This window comes from Sphaeramia orbicularis, chromosome 8 (genome assembly GCF_902148855.1).
Source record: "Sphaeramia orbicularis chromosome 8, fSphaOr1.1, whole genome shotgun sequence".
In the NCBI taxonomy this organism is placed as follows: domain Eukaryota; kingdom Metazoa; phylum Chordata; class Actinopteri; order Kurtiformes; family Apogonidae; genus Sphaeramia; species Sphaeramia orbicularis.
Genome location: NC_043964.1, coordinates 41,317,255 through 41,327,462, shown reverse-complemented (window position 1 = coordinate 41,327,462; position 10,208 = coordinate 41,317,255).

Below are 10,208 nucleotides of genomic sequence, written 5' to 3'. Positions count from 1 at the left end.
AGTCCCAAATTATAGTTTTTATACCAATAAAAAATGTTTGTCATGTCTGCACTTAATTCAGAATGGCAGCCCCCATGAAATAACACAAATATGTTTGTTAGGGCAGAAGACTCATGACACATTCAGGCACATCATAACCCCTCACATTGTTTTAATAAAAAGTGTTCATCCAGTTAGGATTGGAAGAAAAAAAAAAAAGGACTCTAATATCCTTAAACAATGACTGGTTTATATCCCTGAGTTAGACCATGCCTCATCGGCAATTTTTTAAACACTGACCCTATTGTGGGTTCAAATATTTTTATGGTTTTAGATTTTTTTTTTCATACATGGTTCTATTTATCATGTTATTTTTTATTTAGTCATCGTTTTATTACTTCATCATGTGACTCTTAAGGACATGGGTTAGACTGGAAACTAAAAACTCCAATTAACCCATAAGGACCCAGTGTGACTTTTGTGGCAGTTACCAAATGAATTTTTCTCTCTATTTAACTTTTCCTAAGTGATTTATCACCATTTATTATAATATTATCCTCTGAATTTAGCATTTTTTTTCCAGTGGAAATAATCTCTTCTCCTATGTTTAATTGACTAATCATGTAGACGTTCATAAAAGCTCAGGGTAAAATCAAAGGTTATTGTATCAAAACAGAAAAAAATAAGAAATAGTGACTTTTTCAGTAATATATGTCATCAACTGAACTTAAACCCAGTGTCTCCATCCACTGTCATTGATCCAACTCCATGGGTTTTACTGGTGAATTAATGTTGTAGAAGATGACGGTGTTTTCACGGTAACTATGGAGCCTCTGAATGTCCAAATCTGATGACCATGAAAAGATGACAAACTGTATTTTACACCGATAATTTACATGTATTGGTAAAATTAGTGGATCACCAGTTTAGATCAGTAGATGCTTTTGGTTGACGGTGGGTGTTTGGGTCTTTATGGGTTAAGGACTTTGTGAATGGAAACCAACACCTCAGATCTAGGCCGTCATGTAGTGAGACTGGTTAGGAATAGAGCTAAAGTGACCTTGAATTTGAAGATTTCCACAGTTCTGTCTTATAGTCCAACTTTTTGAGGCCTGAAGTCTGTGCTGATCAGATCCAGAGTCTGATGCATCATGTAATAGGAGGTCCAATCATAAATAAAGCTTCACTATAGCTGATGTTACTCATAGCTGAACAACACAAATATTTCCTGGTTCTCATTGCATAATGATTTAGTAGGTCCAGAGCTGCTCTATCCTTCACAGCTGTGGAAATCACAGCCTGTCCCGTCCCGCTCATGTCTCATGTAATCATAGCTTTACATATTTGGTTTCTTGCCAGTTTTGGGCCACAGCAGCTCCCATGTGCTATCCCACTTACACACACATTTTTTCCTGTCTCCTGAATAGAGCCTTTGTGTGGAAACATTTATTCTTGTGCAGACAGAGAAAGAGTAACCCCTCCACCCCCACCTCCCCAACCTCGAAAAGATCCTCACACGCTGTTCGGGTAAATGTAATGATGGAGCCTCCAGAGCAGGTCTCTAATCTGTTTTCCCCCCGTCAGGCTTCCAGGTCCCAGAGGAACACCCAACATGGCAAAACAAACACACACCACCCCTCAATCTAATCTCCTCCTCCTCCTCTTCTTCCTCCTCCTCCTCCTCCTCTGCTGCCTCATCTCCCCCTCCCTCCTAATCTTTCTCCCCCCTCCTCCCTCCAATCCTTGAATCCCTACACTCTGCATTTTCCACCTCTCCTCTTCCTCTCCTCCCATTCCTGACTGAACAACTCCACTGAAAAGATGAGTCACTCAAAATATGACCCACATCCCAGAAATGGGTGCAGTGGTTTATGGGTAAAGTGTGGGACCGACTGCTGGCAGCACCGGCTCGCTGCTCGTTTTTCTTTTTTTCCCTCTTCCTTGGAACAAATGAACTGAAAAAAAAAGTGAGGGAGACGTCGGAGGAGGGGAAGGGCAAAGGAGAGGTTGTGTGCAAAATGGCCGCTGTCTCCACCACCCCCACCCCCTCCAACCCCACTGGCTCTCCCGTTACTATGGAAACACCAGCTGCTAGAAGCAGAGAGTTCTGAATGAAAGAGGGGGAGCTGACAGACTCAAATGTCAGAAAGCTTCATTACATCCACGATGCAGATTGCATGAAGCCTCCGTGTGTGTGTGTGTGTGTGTGTGTGTGTGTGTTGAGGGTGTGGGGGTCCACAAAGGTAAGAGGGGTTAGAATGAGGAGCCCAAGGGAGCAGGGGGAGGAGGAGGAGGAGGAGGAGGAGGAGGAGGAGGAGGAGGAGGAGGGGGAGGTCTTTGATCAGAGGAGAGCTACTGATTGAGAAAACAGTAGGCTGCCTTCTTCAGTACCAGGTCCTCCTCCCCCTCCTCTTCCTCCCCCTCCCCCTCCTCCTCCTCCTCCTCCCGTTTGCAGCTGCAGAGGTTGCCTGTGAGCGTGCCGCCTCTTTCATCCCCTCACTAATCAAATCTGCATCCTCCATCGCTCACATGGCTGAGCAGTCAGTCAGTGGGTCAGTGGGTCAGTCTGTAATCTCTTAAGGGGATGTAAAGGAGCACCGTGGGTCTGTGCAGGATCAATAGCAGGTTGACTCACTATGACAGATCAGATATGAGGAGCAGAGGGCATATTCATTCAGCATGTACAATACTTCACGTCATACATTACAGCACTGTGTTTATTTTGGAATTAACCTTCTAACATCAGGTGACAATTAGAAGGGTTAGAGCATTTTCCCATCCATGTGAAGCCTTTAAGTTCTGTCATTACAATGTTTTACCTTATTATAAAAAATTGCACAAATTCTATCACAAGACACAATAATTTAATAGTTCCCAAGGTAATCAGATTTCAATGGAATGCCAGATTATTCTCAGGTGGTCCGAGTATGCTTCGGACATTTGATATTTAATTCTATTCAATTCAATTTTATTTATATACACTGCAAAAATCAAAATCTTACCAAGTGTATTTTTCTCATTCCTAGTCAAAATATCTCATCACACTTAAAATAAGACATAATCACCAAAAGAGTAACTTGTAAGTGAGCTATTTTCACTTGTTCACTTGGCAGATTTTTTTTTTTTTTTTGCTTGAATTAAGCAAAAAAATCTTGTATTAAGGAAAACAAATCTGCCAATGGAACAAGTGAAAATTATCTTGGTAAGATATCTTGAAATAAGATTTTCAAGATCTATTGTCGAAAAATCAGTTCTTATATCTCACTGAAAAGTTACTCTTTAGGTGATTATGTCTTATTTTAAGTGTGATGACATATTTTAACTAGAAATGAGAAAAACACACTTGGTAAGATTCAGATTTGTGCAGTGTAGTTGATCAATCATAATAAATTATCTCAATTCAAGGCCTTGAAAAGTCTATACCACACATCAGAGACCAGCATCTCCAGAACAGGAGATACCTGGAGAAAGGAATAGAAAGAGAGAGAATAGATAGAGAGGAAAAAGAACAAACTGTAAGAGTGGGAAGACTGAGTTAATGACAAAGAATGGTGACATGTATAGTACATGGAAAAAGGTGATCAACAAAAAGCTGGGGAATCAATGAGCAGGTAAAAATGTCAGATCAGCACGATGTTTCAGTGGAAAATTGGAGCTTGAGTAGCATAAAAATTGGACTGATGCAGAATAGTTATGATATGTATCAAAACACCATCAACAGGAAGTGGAATGATGTGTAATAATACACAAGAGCAGAGACCAACATTTATAAATTCATATTTCATTTGCCTCACAAGAATAAAAGTTTTGTCATGTATTGTTGTCTGACTTGTGTTATCCAAAAGTTTTCCACTTCTTTGTGTGTTGCATTTGATAAACTTGTAGCACATTTGCAGACACTTCAGTGTGAGACTGTCTAAAAAAACATTTTTTGGAGCAAACTGATACCCCCGGTAATGCAGATGTGTGAGTTTTGTTCTAAATATGATTTATATTTTGAAGTAGTACAGTTTATGCACTTATGCACATATTAGTATTTGGAATTTCTTTTTTATTCTTCTTCTTCTTCAAAAAAAAAAAACATTAAAGAGTTTATTTTTATGTTATTCTTCACCTTCTGTATAAATTCTGCTATGTAGCTTGTTCCAGAGTTTTGAGAACACACACAAATGACTTGTGAAAAGGGGAATATTTTTGCATATAAAAACTCCTTCTAATCTTAAGCAAAAAAACAGAACCACACCTGATGTAGAGTCACACTCCATCATCATACATTAACATAAAATATGGCTGACACTTCTTGAAGTCAATCTAAATTTCAATATCTAGTATGGTAACCACAGTTGAAATTTTTACTTTTCCCCTGATTTTGCACAGAATGTTCAGACAAAGTGAACGTCTTCATTATGATGGAGAAATACTCAAAAGCTTTCTTTTAAAATTGGTGTTACTGCAAAAAAAAAATTACAACCACAAAACAATATTTACCAAAAATTTACCTACATTTATCCTCTTTCAATCCTAGTAACTCAAAGTTGAATTATGAGCCTTAAAGTAACTGGACTTCCATCCAACTGCCTGATTAAAACTAGGAATACATCAGGATTTCTGTTCAAATAAAAAAAAAAAAAACTCAATTATTTGCATCACTGTTTCCTACAGTTTCCACCACACCTATATAAATTTTATATCAGTACATTGAGCCAAGACTACTTTCCCCCGTGGTGAAAAGATTTTGATGATTTGAGGTACTGCCTGTGACTAAGAGGCCTCTGTATGCAGGGTGCACTAAGCCAAATTTCCATTTTTTGTGTGTCACACAGTCAGTCTCATTGGAATAAATTGACTTTTTGATGATCAAGTAAATAGATAGAAAATACACAATCACACAGTATGAAACCTTGTCCATATGACTGAAATTTGAAGCTTTTAAATACAGCAGCGGTCCAAAAATGGTATGAAACATCCTCCTGTTATACAGCTGTAAAAGCACAAGCTCATTAAAAATACAAACATTCATTAAAGATACACACAGACAATAACAGACACAAACAGTGTGAGTGGAGGTGGAGCAGCACCAACTGTCTGGGGAGCAAAATGTTGCCAGACACCAACGGTTCCCTAAGGAGAAGGCGGCAGAGCGCTTCAACACACACATACACATCAACACTGTGTAATTCAAGGGGTGTGAAGGTCATCTCGGTCGCCACAGATGATGTAAAGAATGCACAACTGGCCTGTTTGTGTGTGAAAGTGCAGTTATAAACCATCAGTGAATGGATCCAGAATGACAGGAAGCTGCGTCAGAGGTCCTGTTTGTCCTCCTCAGAGATACACAGGTCATGTCTGGTTCATATTTTCATGACTGCAGGCTGAAAACACATCCCATCAAAAGCCATTCAGGAGGGCATCAGAGCTGCAGCTTCGTACAGTATTCACTGAAACGGCCGACTGTTTGTTTTCATTGGTCTAAATGGGCGACAGTGATGCTGTTATTGCGCCGACTGACCCTGTGATTTACTGCACCTACATGTCAAATGAGGCGAGGGCAGGTTATTTATGTGACATTTTCATGCACAAAGGCCGTGGAAAAGCACTTAACTCAGTGTATAAAGGGACACAATAGGAAAGATAAGTCATAGAAAAGTAATTACATTGTGTAAAATCATTTTAGATGCTGTTAATGGAAATAATATGCAACAAATGGTCTGTTGTTGGATAATCCAGATAATCCATATAATCATGTATGAAACTCTTTGGTAAAAACGTCATATAATACATGTGATCAAAGAAATCACTATATTAGCTCACAGTCTAAAAATTATGTGAAAATAAAGAGATACTTGCTTAAATTAATGCCAAATGATTAGTTAGTATCTTAAAATGTTTACTTAGTATCTAAGAAATGACTTATTTCTCAAAAATAATAATGTAATAATGCAAAACATTTGATGAGTAACAAATTAAACACTGGGTTGAATCTCAAAATAATGACGTGAAAATACTTAGAAATCTTTTAAATATACAAACGTGTTAACATCTCAAAAATAATGGCTTATTTCTAAATATACTGAGATACCTTTTTGAAATTATGTCCAATTATGTGTCAGTATCTCAAAAATAACGTATTTCTCAAAAGAATAAAAATCAAATAATCATTTGTATTATATATAGCTCAAAAAAAAAAAAAAAAAAAAAAAAATCAATTAAAATATTGAGTAACATTCTCATTCTCTCATGGTAAAAAAAATATTGACTCAATAAATATTAGATTAAATCTCAAAGTAATGACGTAATACTGAAAAACCTATAGACAAATGAGTTAGTATGTATAAAATAATGGCTTACATCTAAAAAAAATAATGACTTACTGAAAATAATGTTATGTTCTCAGAATAATGACAAATAATGAATTAGGATCCCAAAATGTTGATTTATTATCTCAAAAATAATGTGTTAAAGATCAAAATAATGCAATACTTTCTCAAAATACTGAGAAATAAGAAGAAATAATGCGAGAATCCTAAAAATAATGACTTAGTATGTGAAATAATTATTTTGACCAACATCATTGCTTTTTCATCACAGTGGAATCAAGAGGAAAATCTCTACCATTATCAATTTATATCATCTGATCTGACTCTATTATAATTTTGTGTAACATAAGAAAAGTATTTAAAGCAGCATAGATTTAACATTAGTTTTAAAGTTGTGGGTTTAATTGAATTGTTCTAAGTGAGAGGAGTGAATGGAGTCTCCTCTATTGTGCGTTATCACATCACTTAAGCCGGTCCTTTGTCCTCCTCTTAAATGAGTCATTAGCAGATTATACTCCGTAAAGCCTCCCAACTGTAATCCATGACCCACACACTCGTCTGGCAGCCCTCGGGTGTCTTCAAGGACTGACAGAGCAGCAGAGGATTTATTCACAAAGAAGGAACTATTGTTTTCAGGGATCGGGTCTCGTCTTCAGCAGTGACAGTCAGTGTGAAGGGGTCACAGGGTCTGAGGTCAGGACTTACAGAGGGTCATCATGGGAAATTCACAAATGTAGTTGTACAATAATCAGTGTGTTTTTAAAGGTGCAGTCTGCCAGTTTTACACTTTAGGGTCTGATGGTTGTGTCAGATGTGGTGAAGTCATCAGTTTGAGACAGAAGGTCAAGGGTTATTATAGTTAAAGAAAACTTAGACAAGATAAGAAAACCACAGACTGCATACAAATTACAAATAGGGAATGAACAGTGATGTCACTGTTTGTGGGCATTGTGTTTTGGAAACAAATGGAAATCGAAAAGAGCAAGGGATGAAACAGGAACTTACTGAAAACACAATAAAAGTGTAACAATAAAGTAATTTCACCTTTTTAACCCTTTCATGCATAGCAGTCACTACAGTGGACAGATGTTCTCCAGCTGTTCTCTTGTATGTTCATGGGTTTTGTTATTTTATGTATATATCAGCCGACACTATGGACGCTTATGCACCATTTCATACACTGCAATTCATACAAATACTGTAACTATGCTGTTCTTGATAAACCTGATCTGCACAAACATGTTTGACTGTAAATCAATTGCTATTTGTTATTAGACTGTAATTAACAGTTTTTGTTTTGTTTTTTTTTTTAAACAAAAGGCTTTTTCTTTTGTATATTATCTCCATGAAGGGAGTAATAACTAGTATTAGAGTATGTTAAAATGTGAGAAAACATGAGATTAGCAGCATTAAAAATGTTCTTATTTCATAGTTTTCATATCACTTTCTGATATTGCGTTTTAAATACATGTTTCTTTGCTTCAAAAATGAAACACATAGTGTCCAACTGAGTGGACATTTTTGTAACTCCATAAAAAATAGGTTCATTAAAAAAAATTCAATCACATTGTTTTTTTCATGCCTAAAGAGGAATAAAAACACCCAGGAAAAAAAAAAAAAAAAAAATCTTTACTAAGGTTTTCATAATTCATGCATCAAAGGGTTAATGAATGTTGACACATACAGTTTTGATCTTCAAATATACACATAAATTATCACTACCTGAGCTAATTAGCATGCTATCTGTTAGACCATATAATTCAATATGATTTAATGCTAACATCAGCTAATGCAGCAAAGTGACACCAGTTAATGTAGTTAGGTAGTGGCAAACTTCATGACAGAATCCTCTGATGATTTTGATGGTGTAATTCCTTAAACACAACTATAACCAAGCTGCCCATCACATAGAAAAATAATATTTGATAAACAAGAACTAAGCATGTCTGACTCAGCAGCCAAGCTAATGCTAACTGTTAGACAGTCACCTGTCAATCACAGTGGACACTCCCTTAATTAAACAGAATTTCTGTCTTGTATAATTCAAACAGGTGAGTTATTTTAAAATTCACTGATGTGTGCAGTGTGTGATGTGTGGCATTTATGTACCAAGCTGTAAACATGTTTATTTCAGCTATAAAGTTTTTCATTTTAAGGGGGTCTATGGGGACTGACTCTCTTTTGAAACCAGCCCCTAGTGGACATTCATGTTACTGCACATATGGAGACCAGACCCAGACCCTGTTCAGCCCCACAGACTGCCACACAAATCTAAACACAAAATGTCTTTTTATGGTTAAAGAATAAAGAGGCTTTGATAATTTGTTGGACACATTCTAAAGGTAACATTTGAAGGTATCATTAACACAAACTAAAAACACAAAAACTACATTAAAACTATAATAAATAATGCAACATGAACCAAATTTAGTTTTAATTTTGCCCCATTGTCTATGGTTCATGGTGTACAAATGTAAAATAGTTTTGCTTTACATGTGAACCTTTAATCAAAGCGTATAACTTTTGTAAATTATATTTAATGCCACACATTCACTTTATATCAAACCCTTTTCATCTTACAGAAATCAAGGCTTTCCTGCAAGCAGTGAAAAACTCAAACTAACACTGAAAATGAAGAAAATCTAAACTAAAACTAGTCAATTCCCCAAAATAAAAATGCCAAAACTTAGTACGGCTGCACAGTTTGGTGACAAAATCATACTATTATGGACTGTATATGGATTTTAACAAACTTGCATAAAAATACAAAGACATAGTGACTTTAATCCTACATGTTTTGTGGAGTACCTTCCTTCCCAATGGAAGTAAATTCATATTGTATTTCCTATTTCTGCAATACGATCATCTTAATACTCAAATCATTAAAGTGCAGCCTTTTTTACAACTACATAATTCCATGTCATTATGCATCTTTAATACCAGCTAAAACATAATAATAATAAAAAAAAACAAGCAGAAAGACTAAATAAACAAACAGTAATGAAAACATCAAATCTATAATAATGATGCAAACTTAAACAGAAGCATTTCATTTCACCAGGCAGGAAGCGAGCTAATGAAAAACCCAATTACATTGCATTATGGGAAATGAAGGATCATGTCTCCTTCGAACTTCACAGGGTCAAAGAGCCACTTTTGATGATTGCAAAAACTAATTTAGTTATTAATGTGCTTTTCTATCATTTATGGGTGAATGTAAGTCTCAGAAAGCACCAGTTTCACGTCTTTATCAAATGACTTCTATTGATTTGAAATGTAACCTACTTGTATGCGCCATGGTAACAACATCAGCTATGTCAGCCATATTTGACTTCAAACTGTGGTTAAAAAGACCACTGTTGCACCACTTTCACTAAGTCTAAATTTATACTTCTGTCACATCAAATAAAAACCAGACTACTGAAAGTGTGGGACTTGTGACAGGAAACTGGTAAAAGAATGACCCCCACATGCCCTGTAGTATTTATAGATACAGAAATATGTACATCATTTATTCATGATGGCTTGGTTGGTGTAAGAAGATACTGAATGTGATTAAAGTCTAATTCTGGCTCTCATACAAACACCGTCTGCCTCTTACCACCCATGACTAAAACCATTAGGACCCCCGGGTTAAAACGGGGGTCCGCTGTGCCACTTCTATAGTCTGCACGCTGAAACAAGGCACTGTGCATGTATGACTGAGTGTGTGTGTGTGTGTAGCAAAGTGATTTGTCACACTTGCAGCACACTTGGCTGAACAAAGGAGCCCCCTCCTCTCAGTCACATCACAAAGCATGACTGTCCCTGTGCCACGATTGGTGAACAGCACAGTGTGTTGTCATGTGATTGGTGCATAGCCTGGGGGCTCAGTTATCATGACTCAGCCCCCTTTTCTATTTTTTGGAGGGA